Genomic DNA, 18,731 nt, shown 5'->3' with positions numbered 1-18,731 from the left:
CCTGTAACAGACAATTCATTGGTGAACACGGATGAAAAGTGCCTGTTTAATAGCGCAGCCTTTTCTTTCTCCTCTGTAATTATTTTGTTATTGTCATCTTTCAAGGGCTAATACAATCTGTTTTTTTCTTTTTGGCATTGATATATTTATAAAAAATGTTGGGATTTCTTTAAAAGTCGTTGGCGATTTGTTTCTCTGTAGATAACTTTGCTAGCTTGATTTCTTTTTTCCATTTCTTATTTAGATCTTTATACTCCTGAAATGCTATTTCAGTATTCTTGGCTTTGAAGATTTTGAATGCCCTTTGTTTTTGTCTTATTAAACTTTGTACTGTCTTATTTATCCATAATCCATAAACTGTTTGTAGTCTAGCACTTAATAGTGTTGTACAGAATTACTAATTTACTGACACACTCAGCGAGTGAATGCAGCAGCAACAAATTCTTCAACTTCATTGTATCTCTCAGCCCAATGGCTAGGTGTCACAAATCATTAAGGGGTCCGTGGCAGCTCTGGGTCTGCTGAAATTTGTTGTTTTTTTTCCTTTTGGTCCAGCAATATTTAAAGTCAGTTTCTTGCTGGAAGTTGTCTTTTATGCTGGTTATCTGATGTTGGTTTGTAACCACTCCCGCCAACTTTTAAATAGTCACATGACCCATCTGCTGTTCAACGGTTATAGAGTTTTTGTTCTATGCAGACCAGCTTGGTGTGTGGAGCTCACCTGTGATGGCGGTGTTGCTGCAGTGGGAGTTCTGCTATCCTGGTGCTGTGTATTCTGCTGCTGTGGAGCTTAGCGACAGAGCCTAAGCTGAGTAGTTTCCTATTTGTCTGTTCCCTGTTCATCTCTTCCTGTGTGTTACCATCTGCAGTGGCAAGGCTAATGTCCTTGCTGGACAGTGCACTAGACAAGGTTCATAGAGGTGACAGTCAGGAAATAGGCACGTGACAGCGGCGATGGGAAAGACACGCATAGGGCATTAGGAAAGCTTAGCGACAGGCACAGGTTGGTGTCATGAGATGTCCAATCCCCTCTCCTTACCGTTAGGGCCTTTCCCTCCTTTTTCCTTCCAGTCTTTTTATATGTGGTGTCATCCGCCAGATGTACCAGTATCCAAGCGTGACACTAGGATACATTTTTTGGCAACTACCGTAATTGAATATGTTTATTGTTGGTAATATACACAGGTCAAGAATGGACTCCTGCTGCAAGCACCAGTATTGTTTAATGCCCAGTAGGTATTTCTGTTCCTATTACAAAGTAATGTAACCTAGGATAAAAACAGAATGAGCAAATACCCTGCAGTAAGTAAATAACTAAACAGTAATAATACATGTAAATAACTTAGCTTGCACTATTTTGATTAAAAAAAACGTAAAAACCATCCGACCACAACCAGGTGTACCCAATCAGCAGGGTCCCTAATACTAGTATTTCACCTCTCCACATACCAGCAGGCCTCACTAGATAGCTTTCCATGTGCAAGTTTTGAACCGTCAGGCCTGGGTCCTGCTGGGTCTACTGAGCCCTGCTGGCACATAGAGAGGTGAAATACTAGAGATAGGACCATTTGAATTAGGCACAATTTGTCTGGGTGGGAGGGTTTTTATGCTTTTTGATACAAATAGTGTTAACTAAGTACCATATGTTGTTCACACGTACTAGTAATATTTACTTTTGTACTGCAGGATATTTGCTCATTTTGTTTTTATCCTAGGTTGAGTTAGTTAATTTCCACAGTGTGAAAGAACACCTACACATTGCACTTATACCACATGTGCTCAAGCTCATTTCTTTGGTTTTTCTAAGGTAATGATATGTCATCACAGCAGCCATGCGTCGCAGGCTTCACAGAACTTTTTCTCATGAAAACTGTTTTATCCCAGTATTAATGACTGAATGGAGAACGAAGGACATCAGATGAGGAACGCTGGTTTCTTGTTTCTTTCAACAATAATGCTTCTCTTACTTACAAGTGTAACATGGTGGATGGTAATGTAAAGTTAGACTAAAATAAAGTTTGGCAATACATTCTCCCTTATTGAGGCAGGACTAATGTTACAATTTGAATTGACAACAATACATAAACAGTAATGCTATATCACAAATACAAATAACTTCAGTATAGCAGTAGAGCAGACTCAGTTATAGTGCTGCCTTACCGCGCACATTTACACTCAAACACAAAACACACACATACATAAACATTAAACACACACATTGCACACACATTTATACTGATAATCACACACATATTTATGCGCATTAACATACCTTCCTGCAGAGCTTTGACATCCTAGTAGTGTAAAGGGAACTGTGGTGAGTACTGAAGAGCCTAATTCCTGTCTAAGGTGTTATCTCTAAACTTCTTCCCTTGCTTCGTCTGTTCCGAAAAACAGCTTGAATTAAGTTACAACAGCCAGCAATACTCTCCAACTATTGAAACTTAAAGAAGCAAGAGATGGATTGAGAAGTCAGGATCCCCAAATAACCCTTCTCCACATTCCTATCACACGGCACCAGGTGTAAAGTAAGTGTCCAGCTTGCCTATCCCAACCTTCACTCCAAACCTGGATTTTTTTCTTATGACAATTATAAATCAAACATAGAAATCAATGGGGTTCTGACTGCAGTGATGCTCTGCAAGCTAAAATAATAATACTAATAATAGCCTGCACGAATATTAAAGAATGATGAATATGCAGGAAAGATATATATCTTGGTACCGTGTTAGCCAGTGAATAGAAAAATATTTAGAATTGAAAGTCCTCAGTGGTTGATACCTTTTAATGGCTAACTGAAAAGATGGTAGCAAATTGCAGGCTTTCGAGACTACTCAAGTCCCTTCATCAGGCACAGACTAATCGAAATTCTGAAGAATCACATATTTATGCACAATACAGCACAGAAAAACGCCATATATAAGACAGGTGACATGAAGCAGCATTACCATTATGTGAGTGATAAACAGTTATGTCCATAAATATTGGAACAGTTCATAGATAAGGAGTGTGAATGTTTTATTGTCCTCTGATTGGGGTTTGGTTCTATGTTATGATGCCCCCACACATTATGATGCTCCTCAGACCGTGTGGGGGTCATCATAACATAGAACCAGACCTCAATCAGAGGACAATAAAACACTCCTTATCTATGAACTGTTCCAATATTTATGGGCATAACTGTTTATCACTCACATAATGGTAATTCTGCTTCACGTCACCTGTCTTATCTATGGCATTTTTCTGTGCTGTGTTGTGCATAAATATAGAATTCTTTAGAATTTATATTAGTCTATGCCTGATGAAGAGAACCGAGTAGTCTCGAAAGCTTGCAATTTGTTACCATCTTTTCAGTTAGCCATTAAAAGGTATCAACCCCTGAGGACTCTCAATTCTAAATATTGATGAATATGCAGGAATCAAAAATCCTACCGGTCAAAAGTCAATACTCTCAGGCATAGCTCATGACATATCAAAATTGTCAATCATGGGTAAACCTCTTTCTAGTCATAAGATCACAACATACAATGTGTAAGGCTACAAACATAAGCAAAGTAGTTACCTTGCTTCATTTGTATGAAATAGGAAATATTTAAGCTATGATATTTGCTGATGATGTTCTTTGTTACTTTTTACAGAACCAGTACAATGAAATAACATTGAGCCGTGTGATTACCAGCACGTTGGTCTCGTATCATTCGTCACATGCTTTTTCATGTTCTTCCATATGTCTGTGCCTGCTTCCTGAATTTGTGCATTTTATGTAAATGGTTTCCTCTACCCATTCTCATAGTCCTGCCTATACCCTCCCCCCTAAGAAATCTTTCTCTTCCCTCCTTCTACTCTTTCCCTTCTTGTCTCCTCCCTTTTCCTACTTATGTCCTTCTGCTGAATTTTGTTCTGCATCCCACACCTAACTCCTGACCCACCGAGCACAGTGAAAAAGGAATCAACAGATGGTGAAGGGGGCAGGTGAGAAGCTCGGTGGACAAGTCATCATGCGAATAGTAAAATGAGGCTCTGCAGTTTAATAGAAATTGTAAGTTTATATCTGCGTTCACTAAGTTGTCCGCTATAATCGTGTACTAATCCTTTCATATGCAACATATGTGTTTTCCTCCTCTTCCTAATACTTTGCACAACCTTGTCTTGTGCATATGCTATCAGTCTACTGTGTGCAATGTGAGTGAAGGTTCCTGCTGACTAAATACACATGCAGCTAATGGAAAATATTTAACTAGATAAAGTGCTACTTCCACATCCTTAGCAAACAGATTGCATCATACATTTGCTTCCTATTTTATAATTATTAAAATATATTTTTCCATATATTATATGTATTTTGTATCTATGCACCCATAAATCTATCAAAGAGGCATTTTCTGTAACTGGAAGTATGAATACTGATTCTGTAAAACACAAAAACGCACATACTCTACACAGTTAAATGCATGTTTATTACTATTGTATGAATTACTAATTGATAGGTGTCGCTATTCACCCATATCCATAATGAAAGGGGCCATGAAATCTTTGTATACAAATATTAGTGATAAAAATAGGTTTTCCCACTAATAAAGTACATTTTAAAAAGACCCTGTCTGTTGATATGTACTGCTCGATCCACGGGCATATATCAGGCACTGGCTGTATGATCTCATCCAGGTACAGTATATTTGACGCTGCGGTGTTTCAGAGAAAAACCTACTTTAATAGCTGCCGGGACTGAGGTGGGCTGTAGACTAGTCGGACAGGTGGGTCAAAGGCAACTTCTCCCTACCCGCTGCCCTAGATTGATAGGTCTCTGCCCATAAGCAGACAGGGCAGTGGGCATGGAAAAGCCGCCACAGAATTCTTGTAAAAGTCCAAAAGCGTGACAAGAAAAAAAATCAAAACACCAGAATTAAGTTTTTTGTCAGCAGCAACATTGCAATAAAATGAAATAAGAGGCGCTAAAAACATTGTATCTACCCCAAAATGGAAACAATAAAAATATAAGCTCAGGGTGCAAAAAATAAGCCCTCACCCAACCCCCAGATCATGAAAAGTGAAAACTTTATGGGTCTCGGAAAATGGCAACACAAGCAAATGTATTTATATTTTTTTTTACAAATTTTCGAATTTGTATCTATACAGTGGGTACAGAAAGTATTCATACCCCTTTAAATTTTTCACTCTTTGTTTCATTGCACCCATTAGGTAAATTTAAAAAAGTTTATTTTTTTCTCATTAATGTACACTCTGCACCCCATCTTGACTGAAAAATACGGAAGTGTAGAAATTGTTGCAAATTTTTTAAAAAGAAAAACTGAAATATCACATGGTCATAAGTATTCAGACCCTTTGATCAGTATTTAGTAGAAGCACCCTTTAGACTAGAGCTAGTACAGCCATGAGTCTTCTTGAGAATGATGCAACAAGTTTTTCACACCTGGATTTGGGGATCCTCTGCCATTATTCCTTGTAGATCCTCTCCAGTTACTTCAGGTTGGATGGTGAACGTTGGTGGACAGCCATTTTCAGGTCTCCTCAGAGATGCTCAATTGGGTTTAGGTTTGGGCTCTGGCTGGACAAGTCAAGAATGATCACAGAGTTGTTCTGAAGCCATTCCTTTGTTATTTTTGCTGTGTGCTTAGGGTCATTTTCTTGTTGGAAAGTGAACCTTCGGCCAAATCTGAGGTCCAGAGCACTCTGGAAGAGGTTTTCATCCAGGATATCTCGGTGATTGGTCACACTTATGTTTCCTTCAATTGCAACCAGTCGTCCTGTCCCTGCAGCTGAAAAACACCCCCATAGCACGATGCTGCCACCACCATATTTCACTGTTGGGATTGTATTGGGCAGGTGATGAGCAGTGGCTGGTTTTTTCCACACATACCGCTTAGAATTATCACCAAAAAGTTCTATCTTCGTCTCATCAGAACAGAGAATCTTATTTCTCATAGTCTGGAAGTCCTTCATGTGTTTTTTAGCAATCTGTATGCGGGCTTTCATATGTCTTGCACTGAGGAGAGGCTTCCATGGGCCACTCTCTGCTATAAAGGCCTGACTGATGGAGGGCTGCAGAGATAGTTGACGTTGTGGAACTTTCTCCCATCTCCATACTTCATCTCTGGAGCTCAGCCACAGTGATCTTTGGGTTCTTCTTTACCTCTTTCACCAAGATTCTTCCCCCACGATTGCTCAGTTTGACTGGACGGCCACATCTAGGAAGACTTCTGATGGTCCCAAACTTCTTCCATTTAAGGATTATGGAGGCCACTGTGCTCTTAGGAACCTTGAGTACTGCAGAAATTATATTGCAACCTTGGCCAGATCTGTGCCTTGCCACAATTCTGTCTCTGAGCTCCTTGGCCAGTTCCTTTGACCTCATGATTCTCATTTGGTCTGACATGCACTGTGAGTTGTGAGGTCTTATATAGACAGGTGTGTGCCCTTACAAATCCAGTCCTATCAGTTTAATTTAGCACAGCTGGACTCCAATGAAGGAGTAGAACCATCTCAAGGAGGATCACAAGGAAATGTACAGTATGTGACGTAAACATGAGTGTCTGAGCAAAGGGTCTGAATTAGGGTTGAGCGACTTTTATTTTTATAGGATCGGGTCGGGTTTCACGAAACCCGACTTTCTCAAAAGTCGGGTCGAGTGAAATCGGCCGATCCTATAAAAAAGTCGAGGTCGGGGTCGGCCGAAACACGAAACCCAATGCAGTGCAATGGGATACTATACTTCCCAGGGTCTGAAGGAGAGGAAACTCTCCTTCAGGCCCTGGGATCCATATTTAAGTGTAAAATAAAGAATCAAAATAAAAAATATTGATATACTCACCCTCGGACGCGCCCTGGTACTAACTGGCAGCCTTCCTTCCTAAGAATGAGCGCGAGAATGACCTGCGGTGACGTCGCGGCTTGTGATTGGTCGCGTGAGTGGTCACATGGGCGGCCGCGACCAATCACAAGCCGTGACGTCATCTAAGGCCCTTCACACGCTCATTCTTAGGAAGATAGGCTGCCGGAAAGAAGCCGAGGGTGAGTATATTCCTATTAGGTATATACTCACCCTCGGACGCGCCCTGCTTCTTTCCGGCAGCCTTCCTTCTTAAGAATGAGCACGTGAAGGGCCTTAGATGACGTCACGGCTTGTGATTGGTCGCGGCCGCCCATGTGACCGCTCACGCGACCAATCACAAGCCGCGACGTCACCGCAGGTCATTCACGCGCTCATTCTTAGGAAGGCTGCCAGTTAGTACCAGGGCGCGTCCGAGGGTGAGTATATCAATATTTTTTATTTTGATTCTTTATTTTACACTTAAATATGGATTCCGATACCGATTTCCGATACCGCAAACATATCGGAACTCGGTATCGGAATTTCGATACCAGATTCAGAAGATCGCCGACCTCATGGCCGACCCCACACAGGGGTCGGGTCGGGTTTCATGAAACCCGACTTTGCCAAAAGTCGGCGACTTCTGAAAATGGCTGACCCGTTTCGCTCAACCCTAGTCTGAATACTTATGACCATGTGATATTTCAGTTTTTATTTTAATAAATTTGCAAACATTTCTACATTTCTTTTTTTTTCAGTCAAGATGGGGTACAGAGTGTACATTAATGAGAAAAAAATGAACTTTTTTTAATTTACTAAATGGCTGCAATGAAAAAAAAGTGAAAAATTTAAAGGGGTCTGAATACTTTCCGTACCCACTGTACGTTTGTTATTTGCATAATCATACTGACATAGAGAATCATATTGCCAGATGAGTTTTACCATATACTGGTAAAGTAAAAAGCTAAAAAACAATTGTGGAATTGTACTTTTTTGCAATTTCAACGCACTTGGAATTTTCTTCCTGCTTTCCAGTGCCGGAAAATAAGCTCTCACACGGTTATAGATACAAAGAAATAGAGTAAAAAAGTCCACAAATACATAATTGTTTACCAAAAATATAAAATGGCGTTTTATTACAAATCAATGAATACAATACAAAAACAAGATCAAACAAATCAAACGCTGCAGAGGTGCGCTGTATGCGCTCTGCAAACTAAGGAGGGACAATAGGGAGGAAACATAACGGAAAAATTGAGTTGGAAGGGGCACAAGTAATAAAAACCCTTTTTGTTTAAATTGTAGTAAGCCAAAAAGACATTAGTCCATAAAGGGTCCCATAGGTATCCCATAAGTAAAACCAATGCAAATTACATAGTAGCTATCACAAGCTTACCCATATCAGATGTCAGGGCGGGTGCCCCCTCCTTCTCAATACCCCCGAACGTACGTTTAACGTACGTTTCACCAGATGGCTTTCTCAACAGGGTTCATCTATCACCTATCCCGCGGTTATGTGGACCGAAAAATAAAAAAGTTATAGCTCGTTAACCCTTTTTCGACATTGGTCATAATAGTACGCCCATGCCAGAATCCCCCTGTTTGGTGCGGGGTCCGGCGCTGAGCCCACACCTTTCCGGGCACATGACATTTGATCTATACACATAGCTCCCAACCGTCCCTCATACTGCGGGACTGTCCTGATTGTGAGGCTGTGCCTCGCAGTCCCACACAAACTCTGCTTCTTCTGCATAGCCAGCAGAAGAAGCAGCTGACAAGCCTCCTTGATTAGGCCACGCATCCTCCGTATCTTCTCCGGAGGTTCAGAGAGGGAGAGAGGACATTCTGAGGTACGTGTGTGTGTGTGTGTGTGTGGTGTTAGAGCAATTCAGTGCAGCCTGTTAGCCAGAGCAATCCAGTGCAGCCTGTTAGCCAGAGCAATCCACTGCAGCTTGTTAGCCAGAGCAATCCACTGCAGCCTGTTAGCCAGAGCAATCCAGTGCAGCCTGTTAGCCAGAGCAATCCAGTGCAGCCTGTTAGCCAGAGCAATAAAGCAAATGGCCGACAGCACATAGGATGAGTGGATGCACGTCCTAGTTCCACTGGACCCCCATGGAGAGTGTACATACCAAGTAAAAAATGAAGGACAGCATCCAATCCAGGTGAAAGTGTTTAAAAACGGATTCCTTTATTTGCCAAAGTGCAACGTTTCAACCCACATGGGTCTTTGTCAAGCATTGACAAAGACCCATGTGGGTTGAAACGTTGCACTTTGGCAAATAAAGGAATCCGTTTTTGAACACTTTCACCTGGATTGGATGCTGTCCTTCATTTTTTACTTGTTAGCCAGAGCAATCCAGTGCAGCCTGTTATCCAGAGCAATCCAGTGCAGCCTGTTAGCCAGAGCAATCCACTGAAGCCTGTTAGCCTGTTAGTCATAGGCACAGTGTATGTATATATATATATATATATATATATATATATATATATATATATATATATGTGTATCCTTTATATACTACAGCAGTTATGGAGTGGAGCCAGTAGATAGTGGTGTTGTCTGAGTGCATGCAGAGTTCGCAGAGCTGTGCAGGATCTGTGAGGCAGCAGTGTGGACAGCGTCAGGTGGTGAAATCTTAGCCTGCATTGTAAGCAGAGCTGCTGGGACACATCTACAGCCCTGTCTGTACACTGGCATCGTCATGTGTGGCCATTATACAGTATGGAGCACTGTGTGGCCATTATACAGTATTGAGCATCATGTGGGGCTATTATACAGTATGGAGCACTGTGTAGCCATTATACAGTATTCAGCATTATGTGAGGCCATTATACAGTATGGAGCAGCATGTGGAGCCATTATACCGTACACAGCATCATGTGCGGTTATTATACAGTATGGAGCATCACATGGGGCCATTATACTGTACGCATCATGTGGAGCCATTATACAGTATGGAGCACTGTGTGTCTATTATACAGTATTGAGCACCATGTGTGGCCATTATACAGTATGGAGCACTGTGTGGCCATTATACAGTACTGAGCATCATGTGGGGCCATTCACGTGCTCATTCATAATGATACAGTATAGAGCACTGTGTGGCCATTATACAGTATTTAGCATCATGTAAGGCCATTATACAGTATGGAACATCACGTGGGGCCATTATACCATACACAGCATCATGTGGGGCCATTATAAAGTATGGAGCATCACATGGGGCCATTATACTGTACGCATCATGTGGGGCCATTATACAGTATGGAGCACTGTGTGTCTATTATACACTATTGAGCACCATGTGTGGCCATGATACGGTATGGAGCACTGTGTGGCCATTATACAGTACTGAGCATCATGTGGGACCATTATACAGTAAGGAGCACTGTGTGGTCATTATACCATACACAGCATCATGTGGGGCCATTATACAGTATGGAGCATCACATGGGGCCATTATACTGTACGCATCATGTGGAGCCATTGTACAGTATGGAGCACTGTGTGTCTATTATACACTATTAAGCATCATGTGTGGCCATGATACGGTATGGAGCACTGTGTGGCTATTATACAGTATTGAGCATCATGTGTGGCCATTATACAGCATTGAGCATCATGTGTGGCCATTATACAGTATTGAGCATCATATGGGGCTATTATACAGTATGGATCATCCTGTGGGGCCATTATAAAGTATGGAGCATCATGTGTGGCCATTTTACAGTATGGAGCATCATGTGTGGCCATTATACAGTATGGAGCACTGTGTGGCCATTATACAGTATTGAGCATCATGTGTGGCCATTATACAGTATGGAGCACTGTGTGGCCATTATACAGTATTGAGCATCATGTGTGGCCTTTATACAGTATTGAGCATCATGTGTGGCCATTATACAGTATGGAGCACTGTGTGGCCATATTTTTTCTGTTTATAATTATTGTTTATGAAGCAGTGTGATCAACAGTGCTAAATGGGTGTGGTTGGGGCGTGCATATGGGTGTGACTAGTTGTGAAATAGGTGTGGTCAGGGGGCATGGCCTAAAATTTGCCATGTTGCGCTGCCTTTGTCCCTCTTTGCCTTCTTCAAAAGTTGAGAGGTATGTCTATACAGCTGACGTACCCCCAACAGCCAAGGGTGGAATCGCTATCCTCCCACAGCTGTAAACAAGTTAAATGCTGCTGTCAAACTCTGACAGCATTTAACTCGCGCTTACCGGAAGCGCATCGCTAATCCTGCCCATTGGTGACCCTGTCACATGATCACGGGTCACTGATGGGTCGACATGACAACAAGAGGTCTGCAGCAGACCTCTATGGTTGTCATAGCTAGATTGCTATGAGCGTCGCCCCGTGGTTGTCGCTCATAGCAAGTGAGCATTTCTGCTATACACAGGCGATCTGATTAAAAAAAACAGCCAAAAAGTAAATTAAAAAAAAGTTTTTACTCATTTTTAAAAAAATTTAAAAAATATAAAAAGTTCAACTCACCCCCCTTTTTGCACCATTCAAAATTTTTAAAAAAAACAAACAAATATACAGATAATTGGTGGCATCGCATTCAGAATCGCCCAATCTATCAATTGAAAAAAAACAATTAACTCGATCACTAAAAGGCGTAACGAGAAAAATATTAAAAATTCCAGAATTACGTCATTTTGGTTGCTGCTACATTGCAATAAAATGCAATAACGGGAGATCTACAAAAAAAATGGTATCAGTAAAAACATCAGTTCGGCGCGCAAAAAATAAGCCATCACCAGCTGTAGATCACAAAAGAATTTGGATTTTTTTTTTCACCACTTACATAAAAAAAAACCCTACATGAATTGTCTGAACTCATTATGAGCTGGAGAAGCATAATGGCAGGCCACTTTTAGCATTTAGTGAACATGGTAAAAAACAAAATGTAAAAAATGTGGAATTGCATTTTTTTGTAATTTCACCACACTTGGAATTTTTTTCCCCATTATCCGGTACAATATATGTTAAAACCAATGGTGTCATTCAAAAGTACAACCTTTCCAGCAAAAAACAAGCCCTCACATGGCCATATTGATGGAAAAAATAAAAAAGTTATGGCTCTGGGAAGATGGGGAGCAGAAAACAGCAATTCAAAAACTAAAATTATTAAGGTCATTAAGGGGTTAAAGGAGGAGAGGAAAACAAAAAAATCAAAAGTAGCTAGTGTGGCTTGTGATGGATATGCGGGGGTATTAAAAGCCAAGATGTCTCTGATCATTATTTTTCATCAATACATGCCCCCTCCAAAAAAAAGATAATGTTGAAAAACTACTGTAAAGGATTAAATTGTTCTTGTTTGATTTGTTTATTGAAAACAGCAATAAACTTGGATATTTTGCTAATAAACTTAATTTACAACGGTTGTTGAATAATTTGCATTGCAACAGTTAGGCTATGTGCCCACGTTGCAGAATCTAAGCAGAATTTTCCTCATCAAAACCGGACTCCCTTGCAAGGAAATCGGCTCGCGCTTTTCTAGCGTTTTTTTTTGCGGGGTTTTTTGCGTTTTTATCGTGTATTTGTCGCGTTTTTCTTCGTTTTTCATGCATTTTTTTCCATGCATCCCAATACTGTTATATACAGTAGCTAGCGGGAAAATCGCCGCGATTCCGCAAAGTTAATGAACATGCTGCGTTTTTTTCTGCAATGCGTTTCCGCTGAGGAAAAAAAGCAGCATGGGCACAACAATGTGGAATTCCATTAAAAATAATGGGGTGCGGTTTTTTAGCATTTTCACAGCATTTCCGCAATGGAAAAAAAGCTGAGAAAACGGGGAAAAAACGCAACGTGCGCATACAGCCTTAGGGTATGTGCACACGTAGTTTGAAGCTCTGCGGATTTTTCCGCAGCAGATTTGAGAAATCCGCAGGTAAAAGGCACTGTGTTTTAGCTGCGGATTTACTGCGGATTTACCACGGATTTTGTGAGGATTCCATCTGCAGTTTTACAACTGCGGTTTCCTATCATGGAGCAGGTGTAAACCGCTGCGGAATCCGCACAAAGAATTGACATGCTGCAGAATGTAACCCGCAGCGTTTCCGCGCATTTTTTTCCACAGCATGGGCACTGCGGATTGCGTTTTCCATAGGTTTACATTGTACTGTAAACGCATGGAAAGCTGCTGCGGACCCGCAGCTGTAGATCTGCCTTAGGGTATGTGCACACGTAGTTTTTAGCTCTGCAGATTTTTCCGCAGCGGATTTGAGAAATCCGCAGGTAAAATGCAGTGCGTTTTACCTGCGGATTTACCGCTAATTTTATGTGGATTTTGTGTGGATTCCACCTGCGGATTCCTATAAGGCGAGGTTCACACTGCGTTAGCAGCAGCCCGTTCAGCACATACGCTAACGGGCTGCTGTAACGCAAGTGCCAACGTTTGCAGCGCGCTAGTGCAGATAGAGCATCTGCTAGCTCTATCTGCGCTAGCAGTGACGGACCCGGAAACGCTGCAGCCCGCGTCTCAGGGTCCGTCACTCAATGACGGCACATCCCTAGCGCACGCCCATTGTGGGCGTGTGCTAGTGATGCGTCCGACATTGCTTTCAATGGCGGCGTTAACGTTACACCGCGTTATGCCGCGGTTTAACGTAGTCCGTTTAACGTCACTGAACGCAATGTGAACTCAGCCTTATAGGGCAGGTGTAAACCGCTGCGGAATCCGCACAAAGAATTGACATGCTGCGGAATGTAACCTGCAGCGTTTCCGCGCGTTTTTTTCAGCAGCATGGGCACTGCGGATTGAATTTTCCATAGGTTTACATTGTACTGTAAACGCACGGAAAGCTGCTGCGGACCTGCAGCTGCATATCCGCTTCGGATCCGCAGCAAAATTCGCAACGTGTGCACATAGCCTAATGGTGTGGTGATGTTGTTTATCATGATTCCAATTATCCCCTATCTACAGTGGGAGAAATAAGTATTTAATCCATTGCTGATTTTGTAAGTTTGCCCACTGACAAAGACATGAGCAGTCTATAATTTTAAGGGTAGGTTAATTTTAACCCCTGAATCTCCGAGGGAGGTTTCCATGTTAATGACGGAGTCAATTTTTACAATTCTGACCACTGTCCCTTTCTGCGGTAATAACTCTTGAACGCTTCAACGGATCTTGGCGATTCTTGGATTGTTTCTTCACGATAGTGGTAAAGTTTCTTGGATATTACTTGCGTTTATTTGTGTAAAAAAATCAAATTTAGCAAAACTTTGCAAAAATTGCACAATTTTCAGTCTTTGAATTTTTATGCCCTTAAAACAGAGAAATATGTCAAACAAAATAGTTAATAAATAACATTTCCCAAATGTCTACTTTACATCAGCACAATTTTGGGAGCAAATTTTTTTTGTTAGGAAGGAAGTTATAAGGGTTAAAAGTTGACCAGCGATATCTCATTTTTACAACAAAATTTACAAAACCATTTTTTTTTAGGGACCACCTCATATTTGAAGTCACTTTGAGGGGTCTATATGGCAGAAAATACCCCAAAGTGACACCGTTCTAAAAACTACACCCCTAAGGCCGGCGTCACACTGGCGTGTTTTACGGACGTATGAGAGGCACAGAAAATGCGGATTGCATACGGTACAATGATTCTCTATGGCCCAGCTCCTATCTGCCGTATTTTACGGATCCGTATTATACGGTCTTGTACGGCCGTAGAAAAAATCTGCCAATGAAAGTCTATGGGGGCGAGAAAATTACGGATTACACACGGACCATGCGTGTGACTTGCGAGAAATACGCACCGGTGTTCTATAGAAAAGCCGGCAATTCAGTGCAGTGTACAGTAAAATCACACTGACAGGTTAGAATAGAATAGGTAGAATAAATGTGTACACATATACTATATATATATATATACCTATTCTATGTCTGTGAGACACATGTATATATATATTTATATTTAATTCAGCGCTAGATAGCAGAAAAGCTGGTAATTCAATTGCCGGCCTTTGCTATATCCTTCACAAACCCGACAGGATATGACGTAGTGTTGAGCGATACCGTCCGATACTTGAAAGTATCGGTATCGGAAAGTATCGGCCGATACCGGCAAAGTATCGGATCCAATCCGATACCGATACCCGATACCAATACAAGTCAATGGGACTCAAGTATCGGACGGTATTCCTGATGGTTCCCAGGGTCTGAAGGAGAGGAAACTCTCTTTCAGTCCCTGGGAACCATATTAATGTGTAAAAGAAAGAATTAAAATAAAAAATATTGCTATACTCACCTCTCCGACGCAGCCTGCACCTTACCGAGGGAAGCGGCAGCGTTCTTTGTTTAAAATTTGCGTGTTTACTTGGTTACGTAAAGTCCCGGCTTGTGATTGGTCGCGGCGGCCATGTTGCCGGGACGCGGACCAATCACAGCAAGCCGTGACGTAATTTCAGGTCCTGCAGGATTTTAAAATTACGTCCTGGCGTTGTGATTGGTTGCGCCGCAGTCACATGGGCGACGCAACCAATCACAAGCCGTGACGTCACGGGAGGCTGGACACGCGCGTATTTTAAAATGCGCGCTTGTCCAGCCTCCCGTGACGTCCCGGCTTGTGATTGGTTGCATCGCGGTCAACCAATCACAAGCCGGGAGGCTGGACGCGCGCATTTTAAAATGTGCGCGTGTCCAGCCTCCCGTGACGTCACGGCTTGTGATTGGTCGCGGCGGCCATGTTGCCGGGACGTGGACCAATCACAGCAAGCCGTGACGTAATTTCAGGTCCTGCAGGATTTTAAAATTACGTTCCGGCGTTGTGATTGGTCCGCGTCCCGGCAACATGGCCGCCGCGACCAATCACAAGCCGGGACGTCACGGGAGGCTGGACACGCGCGCATTTTAAAATGTGCGCGTGTCCAGCCTCCCGTGACGTCCCGGCTTGTGATTGGTTACGTCGCCCATGTGACCACGACGCGCCCAATCACAACGCCGGAACGTAATTTTAAAATCCTGCAAGGACCTGAAATTACGTCACGGCTTGCTGTGATTGGTCCGCGTCCCGGCAACATGGCCGCCGCGACCAATCACAAGCCGGGACTTCACGTAACCAAGTAAACGCGCGAATTTTAAACAAACAACGCTGCCGGTTCCCTCGCTGAGGTCCGGGCTGCGTCGGAGAGGTGAGTATAGCAATATTTTTTATTTTAATTCTCTCTTTTACACATTATTACATTAATGTTGTTTCGATACCCGATACCCGATACCACAAAAGTATCGGATCTCGGTATCGGAATTCCGATACAGCAAGTATCGGCCGATACCCGATACTTGCAGTATCGGAATGCTCAACACTAGATATGAGACATGGTTTACATACAGTAAACCATCTCCTATCCCTTCTTTTATTACCTATTCCTCTTTGCTAATGTAACAAGTGTATCTGTGTAAAATTTGGGGGCTCTAGCTATTAAATTAAAGGGTTTAAATCCTGGAAAAAATTGGCGTGGGCTCCCGCGCAATTTTCTCCGCCAGAGTTGGAAAGCCAGTGACTGAGGGCAGATATTAATAGCCTAGGGAGGGACCATGGTTATTGCCCCCCCCCCGGCTAAAAACATCTGCCCCCAGCCACCCCAGAAAAGGCACATCTGTAAGATGCGACTATTCTGGCACTTAGCCTCTCTCTTCCCACTCTCGTGTAGCGGTGGGATATGGGGTAATGAAGGGTTAATGTCACCTTGCTAATGCAGCTGTGCTCCTGACTGTAAAACTTGGTGAATGAATGGAGTGCAGGGGAATGTACTGTACTTGTAGTATGCGCCCTCTGCTGGATGAACTCATATGAACTCGAGCGTGGGAACTTTACAGAATATTTTCACAGGCTCGAGTTCATATGAGATCATCCAGCAGAGGGCGCATCACCGAGACTCGAGGTAACTATAGTACATTTCCCTGCATTCCATTCATTCACCAAGTTTTAAAGACAGGAGCACAGCTGCATTAGCAGAGCTCCTGGGTGTAAAATGATTTAACCCCTTCAGATGGATTTACAGCGTGGGACAAGACTGAACGACGGAAGGTATAGAATATTGTTGTTTGTTTTTTTTAACTTTATTTCAGGTGACAAGGGTCTTCAGGTGGATTAAGAGTATAATAAAATATTAAAACACCATGTGTCTTTATTTCATTAAAATACTTTTTAATAACGTGTGTGTTTTATTAACCATTTCGTACTATTGGATTAATAATGGATAGGTGTCATAATTGACGCCTCTCCATTATTAACCTGGCTTAATGTCACCTTACAATAGCAAAGTGACATTAACCCTTCATTACCCCATATCCCACCGCTACACGGGAGTGGGAAAAGAGAGGCTAAGTGCCAGAATAGGTGCATCTTACAGATGTGCCTTTTCTGGGGTGGCTGGGGACAGATGTTTTTAGCCAGGGGGGGCCAATAACCATGGTCCCTGTTGTGAATTCTGTTATCGAACTCCCTCCTGTGGTCGTGAATGGTACTTCGGCGAGTTCTGTCCATGGACTCCCTCTGGTGGCTGTGAGTGGAGCTGCTGGTTCTGAGGTTCCTCTCACAGGTGACCTAGGTTATTCTTAGGCTGCTTCTCTATTTAACTCCACTCAGATCTTTACTCCATGCCAGCTGTCAATGTTCTAGTACTGGTTCAGTTTTCTCTTGGATCTCTCTGGTGACCTGTCTACTTCAGCAGAAGCTAAGCCCCTGCTAGTTAATTTGTTGTTCATGTTTTCTTGTCCAGCTTGATATCATGATTTTGCCTCGCTAGCTGGAAGCTCTGGGATGCAGAGTGGCACCTCCGCACCGTGAGTCGGTGCGGGGGTCTTTTTGCACACTCTGCGTGGTCTTTTGTAGTTTTTTTGTGCTGACCGCAAAGTTACCTTTTCTATCCTCAGTCTGTTTAGTAAGTCTGGCCTCCTTTGCTGAAACCTGTTTCATTTCTGTGTTTGTGACTTCCATCTTAACTCACAGTCAATATTTGTGGGGGGCTGCCTTTTCCTTTGGGGAATTTCTCTGAGGCAAGGTAGGCTTTATTTTCTATGTCTAGGGGTAGTTAGCTCTTAGGCTGTGAAGAGGCATCTAGGCAGAGTTAGATACGCTCCACAGCTATTTCTAGTGTGTTTGATAGGATTAGGGGTTGCGGTCAGCAGAGCTCCCACTTCCCAGAGCTTGTCCTGTGTAGTTTAACCATCAGGTCATTCCGGGTGCTCCTAGCCATCAGGTCATTCCGGGTGCTCCTAACCATCAGCACCCATAACAGTACAGCTGGCCTACAAAGTGTTAATGCATCTCAATAGAGGGATAAGAGAAGTTCTGAGACCATTTTTTTTTTCTGCAGTGTGTTTTGTCTTTCTTTTCCCCTTAACCTCTGGGTGGTTCAGGACACACGTGTAGATATGGACATTCAAGGTCTGTCCTCTTGTGTGGATCATCTCACTGCAAGGGTACAAAGCATTCAAGATTTTGTAGTTCAGAATCCGATGTTAGAGCCAAGAATTCCAATTCCTGATTTGTTTTCTGGGGATAGATCTAAATTCTTGAATTTCAAAAATAATTGTAGACTGTTTCTTGCTTTGAAACCCCGCTCCTCTGGTGACCCCATTCAGCAAGTAAAAATCATTATTTCTTTGTTGCGTGGCGACCCTCAAGACTGGGCATTTTCCCTTGCGCCAGGAGATCCTGCATTGCTTAATGTAGATGCGTTTTTTCTGGCGCTTGGCTTGCTTTATGACGAACCTAATTCAGTGGATCAGGCAGAGAAAATCTTGCTGGCTTTGTGTCAGGGTCAGGATGAAGTGGAGGTATATTGCCAGAAGTTCAGAAAGTGGTCTGTGCTTACTCAGTGGAATGAGTGTGCCCTGGCGGCAATTTTCAGAAAGGGTCTTTCTGAAGCCCTTAAGGATG

The 18,731-nt window shown here is 42.6% G+C and overlaps 1 protein-coding gene across 1 annotated transcript in view; it reads left to right on the top strand.

Moving 5' to 3' along the window:
- Positions 1-3,889: 3,889 nt before the first annotated feature.
- SLC16A5 (solute carrier family 16 member 5) overlaps positions 3,890-18,731 on the top strand; it is a 127,189-nt gene continuing 112,347 nt past the window's right edge. Inside the window, exon 1 of the mRNA XM_077251736.1 lies at positions 3,890-4,039. The gene's annotated coding sequence lies outside the window, so the exon portion shown is untranslated. The remainder of the gene's footprint in view (positions 4,040-18,731) is intronic.

This window comes from Ranitomeya variabilis, chromosome 4 (assembly GCF_051348905.1).
Source record: "Ranitomeya variabilis isolate aRanVar5 chromosome 4, aRanVar5.hap1, whole genome shotgun sequence".
NCBI lineage: Eukaryota > Metazoa > Chordata > Amphibia > Anura > Dendrobatidae > Ranitomeya > Ranitomeya variabilis.
This window is presented reverse-complemented; position numbering and strand designations above follow the sequence as displayed.